At 36.9% G+C, this 12500-nt stretch overlaps 1 long non-coding RNA gene and 1 pseudogene across 3 annotated transcripts in view; both read right to left on the reverse strand.

The window, feature by feature from the left end:
• The window catches only part of LOC148730163 (E3 ubiquitin-protein ligase RNF8-like), a 5976-nt pseudogene extending 392 nt beyond the window's left edge, over nucleotides 1-5584 (reverse strand).
• A 6447-nt stretch (nucleotides 5585-12031) lies between these two features.
• The window catches only part of LOC148730164 (uncharacterized), an 8514-nt gene continuing 8045 nt past the window's right edge, over nucleotides 12032-12500 (reverse strand). For 2 of the 3 annotated variants that reach the window (XR_016001702.1, XR_016001703.1), the window contains exon 7: nucleotides 12032-12214. This is a non-coding gene — a long non-coding RNA (uncharacterized LOC148730164). The other variant, XR_016001701.1, reaches the window with a different exon arrangement.

Raw genomic sequence — 12500 nt, forward strand, 5'->3', positions numbered from 1 at the left:
TCAAAAGTCAAGTATATCTTTGGTTTTAACACCAAACGCCGTTCAAATCTGCAGAAAGGTTTTTCCTCTTGGCAACCCTCCATACGCAAAAAAAGTAAAGCCTATATGATACAATGTATATAGGAAGTTCATATATTTTGAACGGCGGTATTAGATACGTATGATGCACGATCCTCGCAATAGAGAGCGCTATATATGCAATAGCGAAAATCAGACCTGAAAAAAATCAGGCCTGTACGGGATTCGAACCACTGACCTCTGCGATACTAGTGCAGCGCTCTACCAATTGAGCTAACAAGCCAACTGGGAGCAGGCCGTTAAGTTGATTCGTAGTAAACCCGTGATGATAAATCAGATACAATGTATATCTAACGTTCATATATTTTGAACTGCGGTATTAGATACGCATGATGCACGATCCTCGCAGTAGAGAGCGCTATCTATGCAATAGCGAAAATCAGACCTGAGAAATATATGAACTTCATATATACATTGTTTCTGATTTATCATCACGGGTTCATTACGAATCAACTCAACGGCCTGATTTTTTTCAGGTCTGATTTTCGCTATTGCATAAATGTGCTCTCTACTGCGAGGATCGTGCATCATACGTTAAGCCTATATTTTGACTAGTTACCAGGCCCAAACAAACCCAAACAAAACCAAGCACCTTGTCGTGTTGTAAAAGTCTGGATTGACTCTGCCGTGACCTTTGACGACCACACTGATCTTAACTGTCCTCGAGCTGCCTGGATAATTTACGTCGTATCAATAGAATAAAACATCTTTTGGACAACAAAACTCTTACTTTAATTATTAACGCTCTTGTTTTCAGCAGGCTTTTCTATTGTTCTACTGTTCGGGATAATACCTCTAGCAAAAGCATTTTCTAACCTACAACTCATTCAGAACTTTGCTTGCAGAATAATCCTAGGTATCAAAAAATTTGATTATGTCTCTCAGCTGCGCGCAAATCCCTTGGTTGGTTAAGTGTCCCTCAAAAACTTCAATTAAATACCGTTACCATGGTCCATCAGAGTAGAACAAAGCAGGCACCACCCTATCTTTGCGATTTATTTCATGATAGATTTAATGTGTCCGGACGAAATACTAGAAATATGTCACAGTTAAACCTTGGATGAACAGTTAACCTCTTCTAAGTAATTTTCACTGTCACTACTTTCTTGCTTAGAGTCACTTATTATCTTATATTTTACTGTCACTAAATCAAAACAAAAGCAAAAATCCAAACCAAATTTTCAATGAAAAAAATTTATGATTTTACATTTAGTCAAGAAGTTGCCTTGACAAAATAACACTTCAACCAGCCCTGACCTAGTTGATGAAACAGACACAACTTTCTTTGGAGCCTTTATTTTTGCTTCTTTACTCATCTCCTAGAAAGGAAAGTGATATTACATGAGAAACTAATACTAGTAAATTTCATTTTTTTTTAACCTTCATTACACAGCAATTGAAAAAGAATCTTAAATTCACAAAATTAAAATAATTTGTTAGAGAATGCCTCACAGGTGCATAGTGCTGATTCACTGGTTCAGAAGTGATTGGCAAGTGCCACTGACCGCCAAGCAACCAAAGAAAACAATCTCCAACTATTTTTTGTTAAATTGACAGAAATATACTCCTTTTTTTATTTCTGTATAATAATATATCAAAAAAGCTATTCACTCAAGTGTTGGTGAATATTATAGTGGTGTATATAAACCCAGCCAAGTGGCAAGGTTAATATCCACCATTATTCACCTCCACTGAGGTGAATACTTGCTACACGGAACAATTTGTTTTACTTCTGTTAGAAAGAGAAGAAAAATACTCTAAGAAAAATATGTTTTAGTTCACCAGAATTTCTAATGAAGAACAAAATACAAAACTTAACCTGGACAGCAAAAATTGAAGGTTTTTGTTTCAAATCACTGCTTACCTGAATTTTACTCTGCCTCTCTTTCAGCTCCTCTGGAGAAATAACTTCTTCTGCTACCTTGTTTATTGTATTGTCACCTAGCACCTAGAAGGTCAAACGGGAAGCTTAACACTTACCCATGCCACTCTCATAACAACTAAATTCTTGTTTCTCATTAGCAAAATACTGGACATGTCACAAAACTGAAAAAAAAAAAATGTTTACATGTGAATAAGAAGTGGTTCATTGAGTAGATTTTAAGTGCAGCTCAAAGATAAGGGGTCCAAAATATGCTTGTTAAACTCGTACAGAGTATGCCTACTTAAGAACAGCAGCAGACTAATCTTGACAGACAAACATGTACAATGAAAACAGTGTTTTAAAAAATGCGTCCCTATTCTGGGATGTCAAAATTTGTCAACACATCAAGGCAAATTGTGAGAATGTCTTAAGTAACTCTTTCAATACCAGAAGTGATAATTAACAATTGTTCCATGAGCGTGTATTGTAAATGAGATAATAGATAGCCAATGAGGTGTGTAGCGCCAAGTTGGCTATAATCATCTCCTATCCGACAAGCGCAAGTGGAATAATTGTTTTATAAAAAACGCCCCCAAGATATTAGACAAAATCAATCTTCTCTTCTTCTCTTCTTTTTAGCTCCCTTTAAATTTTAAGCTAATGCGTACACTTACCATAATTGTAGACTATGGTATATTGGCTCATATACCATAATCATGGCTAAGCCAATAAAAAGTCTTGAATTGCATTATCCATTTGTGACCAGGCTCACAACTGTGCATGACACTGCAATATTTTTTTGTTATAATTTTAGAATTACATCTTCAGAAACTATTTCCTATGATAATCAAATTATCATACACACAGGATTTGCATCATAAATTTCCTTTAAGTCACACCACCACACCTAACTATTTCCTATGATAACCAAATCAACCTAAACACAGGATTTGCAGCTAAATTTCCTTTAGAATGATCACACCTAACTTCCAAAATTTTAGAGAATTTCTTGCTGTTGTTCGATTCCTTATAAAAGAAGTACAGTTAGTTAGTTTAACTCAGTAGTTCAGAGTGTCAAGACCAGCACTTACAAGCTCAGAACCTCTTGGTCACAAAAAACGAACTCCAGTACGTGAAACCTCAAGTTAGTGACCTATTTTACTGAGGATTTGCTTGCAATCACCCTTTCTTTTTATCAGTAGTATTTCTTTTGTACTTTCCTGTATAAATAAATTTTATTGTGGCTATAAGTCTGTTCAAATAACAACATCAGAACCTGCCTCAGTCACACAATGATCCAGTTTTTAATATTAACATGTAACCTCTCACTTAAACAATTGAAGCATTATTCAGCCTACATACAGGTAATGAGAATTCTTAAACTTATCAGGTAGAAGTTGTTATCTTGATCTGACACCAAATTCCTGTTACTAATTTTCAAGGAAATGTGTAGTGGCTAGAGAGGAGAGTTAGCAATCAGATCTTGGGAATCATGTGAATTCTGAAGAATTGAGTGAATAAGTAGGTTCACAGTGCAGCTCAAAGATAAGAGGCCCAAAATATGTCTGTTAAACTCATAGAGAATCTGTCCAAGACCAGGGCAAGACTAGTCTTGACAGAAGAGCATACACATTTAAAACAGTGTTTTAAAGCATGCATGTCTATTCTGGGATGTCACAATTTTTCCAAACATTAAGGCCAAGTATTAGAAATTGTCTAAAGGGATATAATTCACTCAAACTTTCACTAACTAAGCAAGCAAAATTGAAGAGTGGGAGAGAAAAAAAGCCCTGAGTGACTTACAACAAACTACAAGGTTCTCCTTCCAAATTGTCATGTATCGCCTGACAAAAAAGTGAGAAGTTGGTGTTCCATCACAAATAGCCTTAGGGTTCTATTCTAATAACCCTCTAACTGTTATCTCACCTTCACTGGTACAGCAGACATGAGTTGAGCCTTTGCTCTACAGTTTGGACAGTCTTGAATGACTAAGAAGAAACAGGAAATTAAAAATAACTTCAATCATACTTTTTTGTCCCTAAACAAAATTCTCAAATGTCATAGCTTAGCAGCTCAATTTAAGCAACAAAAGGACAGTTCACAAATTATGCCTTAGTTTGCACCTGAAAAGTACACATAAATTGTTCTTTTTCTTACAGAAAACAAGTGAACATGCAATTTAAAAGTTTTATATCAATGACTCTCTTGAAATTATGGTTATCTTTTTAATTCTGAATAAAAAAATTCTACCCTTACCAATGAGTGGTAGTATAAACTATAATTGTAAAATAATCTGACATGACCAAATAGATTTACCTAATAACCCTAACATCAGTATGCATATTCTCCATACTGCTCTCTATACATTCCCTAGGGTGCTAAGAAGGAGAATTTGTTAAACAATGAAGAGCTTATCTTTTGTTGGTGATGATTTTCCTAATTCTCCTGACCTTTATGTGTGATACAGGGGCGATATTGTATTGAGAAAGTAGATGTTAGTCACTCTTGGGGATAAAGAGTTTAGATGAATTTGAACTAAAAACAAAAAATAATGCTCTGCAACATGTCTTACCAAAGCCAGTCCCTGATACAACCAAAACAGAAAGTCAGTGAGCAAGGCAAAGTGTGTGCTAATACCATGAGTTCACACCAGATACAGCAAAGTAATTCCTCATTTAAATCTTTCAGGCACTTCTTTGATCTGCTGTCAACTACCAGTCAAAAGGAAAATTTAACATGAGCTCTGGTAATGCCATTTAAACAATTCTCCCTGTGTTCTTTTAGAGAAATACTTGGCAATTTGGATGGAGAATATAGCATTCTATAGAACTGAGAGGAGAATGGCTAAGTGGCAATACTCCTAGTTGCTTCATGCCAAGAAAACCAGGATAATTAGTCCAACTGGGTGGGTCACTTTAAGCTCTAGTACAGACTTATCTAGTAACTTTTTTTACCAGATATGACACTATGGGCTTTTTTCCCACATATTTCTTCAATATACAGAATGCCTTCAGGGGAGAGTTGCATCATGCATCATGAAGTTGTGTTTAATTCACCTAGCACTTGGAGTTAAATATACCTTTGTTCATTTTAGCTTCTTCCTGTGGATCAACCTTTTGATCACCTTCCAAAACCTGAAAAATATATTAATGCTTATGATGGTGGCCAAAAGCACTGTGCTAAAAGATGCTAAGATACCTTAAAGAATAAATAATTTTAGTTAAGAAGTGTTGTTGTTGTTGTTGTTGTTAGATACTCCTAAAACCATATATCTCTACCATAAAAGTTTCAAATGTGCTTCCAAAACAAAAATAACTACTTCTCTTACTCTCAACATTGATTGCCAAAAGATGACAAAAATAGTATCCAGACTTAACTGAACAACACTTAAGCCAGTGGCATTTATGATGGCATTTAAAGAAAATTGAGAGAAAATTTTCAGAAGGTCAGGTTAGTCTTCCTATTTCAATACAGCAACAGGTAGCATCATAATTTCATGTGTCTTTCTAATGATTGAGATAATATCATACACTTTTCTGGAGCATAAAACTGAACTTCCTCCTTTAAATAATTATGTTTAATTTGTACATTTTATTAAATATCTGCTACAAATTAAATATTGTTGTTTCACTATATGATGCCTTTAAATTATAAGAAGTCAAGAATTGACATGCTTGCCTTCCATGCTGCCTTTAGCCTTCTTTTCACAAGGGGAACTGAAATTATCAAAACACAACTCAACCCTAGGCCTGACCTGTTTTGCATCTGTGTTTACATAACGACCATAAGTAATGCTGTTTTACTTTTTTTTTACTAATTTTTATTTAATTATATGATTCAAGGAAATTCCATTTCATGACTCATGAATTCTGCCTTTAATTGCACTTGAAAATGATATATGGCATCAGTTTTTGCAAGCAATTCAATGCAGAATTCTACAGGCAAGGGGATGCTTAACTGATTTGGAAATCTATTTTATCTATTTAAATACCTGTCATGCTTAACATAATGGAGAAGATACAGTATTGCCACTTTCCTAGGAGGGTATGCCAGTCCATTGCAGTTCATCCCCTTTCTCCTTCCCCCTCAGTAAGTTCCTCAAGTTCCCCTGACAGCTTCTTCTGTTACCCTTTTATACACTCTTGGGTGGAGAGAGGAGCTGTGAGAGCACACTGAGTCATGTCTGTGAACACAACACAATTGCCTCTCTGTGGACAACTTATAAACAGGTACCCTTCTATTACAGTACATGAATTCTTCTTATCTTATTTTCATAAGACGTCTTATAAGAATTCATTATTCTATCATATTTCTAGGATCTAAAACCCCACAGTCCCCTCATAAATTTTTCACTTCTCTTTCTAAAAGCCCACACTCCTTCCACTGGGTCCAGTAGCCCTACTAAGGGACCAGTCATTTATTACAGGGTGGGGGGGTTGGCTGGTGCAAATGGGGTGGGGGCATACCATTTTGTGCACCTGAAAATGGGGGGCTGCATAAAATTGTGCAACCATTTCTGAGGGGCCATGTACTTTTATGCATTCCAATTTCCGTTCCACAAAAAAAGAAACACTCATGGAATCATTAACATTAGTCAAATTTGATTTATTATCAAAGTGATGGCATAACAAACCAACATAACATGGTGTATTAGCAGTTCTTTAACATTGGAAAAAAAACTTCATGGATTACTCTGTATTACTCAGTATCACTGTCCTCTGATTCACTGTTTGAGGAGCTGAGGGCAAGTACTCTTTAATTAGTGTACAAGCTTGATCACTTACAAGCCCTCTTTCCATCAATTGCTTTAGCCAGTAAACTTGTGTCCCTTTCAAGGATATTTGAGCAGCCAACTTCCTTAACTGAAACCTCACCATCAGACAGTAGTTTGGAGATTAAAGCCTTTCTCTTATTTTCGCTATTTGCTTTACTAGTTTGGTGAGTTTCTGTGGTTGAGGGCAGGTCATCTTATTTCATGTACAGACTCAAAGGGGGGCCACATTATGTTATGCAGTGGCAAGAACAGGCTCATGGGAAATTATGTATAGGAAAATTAAAATGCACCAGCCCACCTCCACTCCAGCCTCTAATAAATGACCAGTCCCTAACACCTTTCAAAAGTACCCCTACCTCTCTGTCATGTACCCATACCTAAGTACTTCACTTGGCGATACAGGATTTTTCCATCTACTTCACCTTCGCACACTCCCATCTCTTGATCCTTCTCCAAAGGAGCCCACTTCTTCAGAATCATAATTTTTGGCAGACCTCACTAAAAGTATAAACAAGCTCTGAATCGTACGCCGACAAACCCTGTCTTTCTTTTGCTTTAACGCCAGCACCTTCAAAGACAACTACATCACCCTCGCATAGGACAGCGGAGCTACGCTTTGTTAAGCCTGCAGAGCAGGAGTAATTTGGGCGAGCGAGTGCTTAGTTTTGTCTTAGGGAGAAATGGCCGCCATCTTTGATTTTAGTGGCAAGGGAAGGCTGGGGAGAGAATGCAATTTGTACCGAGGGGGTGAGTGACGGTCAAAAGTAAGGAGATGGGCTGAGGTTGGTGGGTGAACATCTTACTCTGACTCCAAATCAAACACGACGTCGGATAAACGATCAGGAGCTTGTAATCTTAACTCGCCCCAACATGACGCCTGCACAGCAGGCTAGGCTTTTTTTTGTTTACTAACAAGTTTTTACAAGTTTTTACAAGTTTTTACATGTTTATTAGGTCTTCCAAAACAGTTACTTACAATAAACACCGACTACAAATAGCGAGCCAATCTAGGCGGGCGATGTTAAGGACAAACAAACACGAATTAGTAATTGAAGGCGTTAAAAAAGTCGATTTTGAATACATTATTTGTCAAAAGTGGAAAAAGAAATGATAAAAAGTGAAGAAAAACATAATTTATGATTGGATTGTAATTAAGATGCCTTTTTTATTTCAGAAATAAGAGTGCTAGTGTCAGCATAACTGTTCAGAGTTTCTAGAGTTTCAAATAGTAATACTTGAATTTTCTTTTTGAACATATGCATTGCCAGTTTCCGATAGCTTTTGGGAATGCTGTTCCAAATTTTAGCACCAACAATGGAAAAAGAGTTTTTATGATGATTGAGCCAACTGATGATTAATATAGTAGTTACCAGAAGATGATGAGCGAGTATTATACTGATGTATGTCTTGTGTAGAAGTATAGATTACAGATATTTTGAGGTGCAGAGTTAGCTGTTATATCAAACATTAAGATTGATGAAAGTTTGAAGTAGAGCATTGAGATTGGCAGAATGTTAGATTGGGCGAAATATGGAATTGCATGCGTTCTGAAAGCCAGAAAATTGATGAGGCGGACGGCTCTCTTTTGGAGTATAAGAATTTTTTTCTAAATGAGATTTGGAAGCTCGGCCCCAGGAAATGAGGCCGTAAGATATATAGAGGAGAAATTAATGAATTTTTAATACTTAGAAGTGTTTTTAAAGGGACAAAGTGTCTTAGTCTCGAAATAATTCCAATATTTCTGCTGATTTTTAGAGAAATATATTTAATGTGGTTTCCAGGATAAATGTTGGTCAATTATTACCCCTAAGTATTTAACATTATCCTTACGTTCAAGATCAAAGAACGTTTTAGTGCGGCCATCATAGGCCTTTACGCAAATGTTAAAATTAATGCATTTTTGATATGGATAAAAAATTATATAGCTCGTTTTCTTAATATTTAAGGAGAGTTTATTTGCGATTAACCAGACGACAACTTTAATTAGTTCACAGTTGACGATGGTTTCGAGGGATTTTAGGTTTTTATCAGCGTATAAAAGGTTAGTGTCATCAGCAAAAAGGTAAAAGGTTAACTTGTCTGAGGCCATGTAGATATCATTTACATAAATAAGAAATAGTAGGGGGCCAAGTACACTCCCCTGAAGAACGCCACAAAGGGTACTTTCCTTTCTAGATCATGACGTGGGGACCTACTTGAGTGGGGTCTGGATTCTAGGAGAACCAGTCGTTTACTATACCCCGGATGCCGTAGTGGGATAGTTTATGAAGGAGGATAGAGTGATTCACAGTATCAAATGCTTTTTGAATGTCAATAAATACACCACAGGAGAACATTCCCTTGTCCGTGTTTAATTGAATTTTGTTCACAATATCCAGGATTGCATGCTCGGTTGAGCGCTGTTTTCGGAAACCGTACTGAGACTCGTAAAATAAGCAATGTTTGCTAAACAAGGCCTTTAGGCGGTTGAACATAATTTTCTCAAAGAGTCTAGTAAAGACCGAAAGATGGTCTTAAAATAAGTGAGGAGAATTCGCTACCTTTCTATAATCAAAAAATGGATAGATATTCTAGTCTTCTCGGATAAGGACGAATAAACCGTAGGCCCCGTCTCCTGCAAGGTTAGGGGTAGGAGACGTTAATTTCCCACGCACGAGATTACTGTGTGGTGGATGTCCTCCCCTGGGTTGGTATGGGTGGGAATTGGCCCTGAAAAGCCCCTATGGGGCGTGGTCAAGTTACGTATGTATGTATGTAAGTGATATAGGACGATAGTTTCCAGGTTCGGCTTCGTCCCCATCCTTAAATATTGGAATAATCTTAGCATGCTTAAGTTTGGAGGGGAAGATACCCCTTTGAACCGAGTTGTTTATTAGAGTTGCCAGAGTGGGGGCTGATATAATAATTATGGTGTGAGCATTTAAGATATATAGGGAGCCCGTTATATATAACAGCCCGTTCAGTCCTTCACAATCAATTCTGAACCTTCCTTCGTTGAAATGAATTTCAGTATGAACACGACTAATCATTAAAGGACATATGGCACTGTCCATAACAACATCCGAGTGTTCTTTGCTGCGTCCGAGATGACTGACAGTCGGTTTTGGCAAAATGTATTCTGGTTGTAGAGAAGGATCATAGGATTTCCCTTCGACCTTCTGTAAACAGAGCATTTTTCTCGTCTAATCTCAGTATGATAAAACCTCTAATACTAGTTCAAGATTCTTGTAGAGTTCTTGGAGAACTCTCCAAGCGGCCATTTTTATAAACAGACAACTGCGACACGAAATTCGGAAATTATTTGGGAAAGATAGGACAAGCTCGGATAAAACTTTTAGATCATGAACAAGCTTATGAAATCAAGTTCACAGATAAATTAAACTTTCAAAATAACACTACTGCAAACATATGGTTGACCGGGAAAGTAAGAGTTGCATAATTATTCTCATTCCAACGCGCGCTCAGTTAACAACCCCGAAAGTTATAATTGTGTTCTCTCTCTGGAGCTGTGTATGGTCAAGTCCAGTTTTTAGAACATGTTTTTTTTTGTTCTCGTTTAACAAACTACAACTAATGGACAATTATTTTATGACTTCACTCTGACGAAGACGAATAAATGGCCGCTATTAATAACTATTTTGTGCCAATTCATTTCAGTTTTGGTAGCCTTTTCAAAGATCTCATAAATATCATTAATTGATAATTGAGTAAAATTGATCAAAATGCAAAAATTGATTTACATGGAGATTTTCATCGCTTCAACATAGTTAGTGTCATTTTGAATGGTTGCGTTCAACTGCTGCATACACTGAGAGAGGGGTGCAATTTGTACATGTAATCACGATTTCGAGTGCAATTTGGAATAAATAAGCACGAGTAAATTTTTTCAAAGACTAACAAAATTGCAAGTGCTTATTTATTCCAAATTGCACGAGAAAATCATGTGATTATCTATAAATAATGTACATGAAAAAATACGAGGTAGCTTCTCATAACTACGCAGAAGAAAAGCGCCCGCATCACGTGCAAAAAGAATGTATTCAAACCCTGCGACATTGACCTTGATATTGACCTAGACATTGACCAATCAGAATGTCTGGTTTGTTTCTTTCTTTGCACTGAACTAACTCTCTTCTGCACTGAATTAACTGAAAACTGCATTAATCTTAACCAATCAGAACTGAGAAATTGTTTCATGTATATTATTAGATCTGAAATCAGACACGTTTTATCAAAATCAACGAACGCGCAGCGCAAGTCCATTTGAGATCACAAGTATGTGAATGAAGAGTTTTGGGGAGATCACATGGTTTTCAGGGGGAACAGAGGGGTGATCCGTCTTCGCCAACAGAGTATAAAGAGAAAAGTGACCTCGACAAGCCATGTCTTAATTTCACCAAATATCAACGGAATGAATCAATTTACGGTGAAATAGTAATGAAATAATAAAATAATCCCCTGAAGGAGAAAAATTGTAAAGCAAATTCTAATATCGTTATTGGAGGAGGATAAACAGGTGTCGGAAGAACATCACGAAAAATAGTATTGCCTGGAAACGAAATGGCGTTCTCTTTTTCGAAGTTTTTCAGAACTAATCCTCATAGACAGGCATTTCAAATTCCAGAGGCACCCTGCACTTTAGGGTTTCGAAAACCCGAGCTTTCATAGAGCTCTGAAGATTAAAGGAAGCCTGGACCACAAGAAAAGGTGACTGAAGCTTAACACTTTTTGGGTTAACCAAATCAATTATCACACAGCTTGTCAACTAAAGTTCTCCCCAATGGTATGGATAAATTATCATACAGCTTGTCAACTAAAGTTCTCCCCAATGGTATGGATAAATTATCAAACAGCTTGTCAACTAAAGTTCTCCCCAATGGTATGGATAAATTATCAAACAGCTTGTCAACTAAAGTTCTCCCCAATGGCATGGATAAATTATCATACAGCTTGTCAACTAAAGTTCTCCCCCCCTCCCCCCCCCCGGCAATGGTATGGATAAAAGACGAGGCGTCGCTAATAGGAGGAGTTCTTAGGATTCGCTTGAGCTTCTCTTATCGAAGAGAATCCGAAAGTTATTGCTTGTCGTCTTATTTTTTTATATCATTCATACCCCAAATGACACGTTAGTGTGACCTCCCCCCCTCAATTCTTATGACTTTGCTGGATATTTTCCTTACTGCTTGTCTGATTAAGTGCCGAAGATACAGTTTGGCAGGTTATTATCTGCGTACAGTAAAAAGTGTTCCTTACACAAACTTTCAACGTGCTCGCGATAAAAAAAAATTGAAAAAAAAAAAAAAGCCACAATCATCTCAATTAAAATAACACTTTTAATGATCCCCTTCGTTGAGAAGCTCTAAATCTACAGTCATCAAACAATCCAACGAAAAACAAGGAATGAAAACAAAATTAGATTACAACTACGTTGGAGCTAACTGCGATTCCCTCTAAAAACCAACCAAAAATCAGGCTGAAACTGTCCAGGTAAATTGCGCCTGATGGAGAAAACAAAGGAAATGAGCATTGCAGAGCAAACAACGGTAACAATTATAGATAGCGAAGAGAATATGAAGTACGTATGATGCACGATCCTCGCAGTAGAGAGCGCCATTTATGCAATAGCGAAAATCAGACCTGAAAAAAATCAGGCCTGTACGGGATTCGAACCACTGACCTCTGCGATACTAGTGCAGCGCTCTACCAATACGTGCATCATACGTATCTATAACCGCAGTTCAAAATATATGAACTTCATATCAGAATATGAGGTGAAAGAACTTA

This window comes from Stylophora pistillata, chromosome 5 (assembly GCF_964205215.1).
Source record: "Stylophora pistillata chromosome 5, jaStyPist1.2, whole genome shotgun sequence".
In the NCBI taxonomy this organism is placed as follows: Eukaryota; Metazoa; Cnidaria; class Anthozoa; order Scleractinia; family Pocilloporidae; genus Stylophora; species Stylophora pistillata.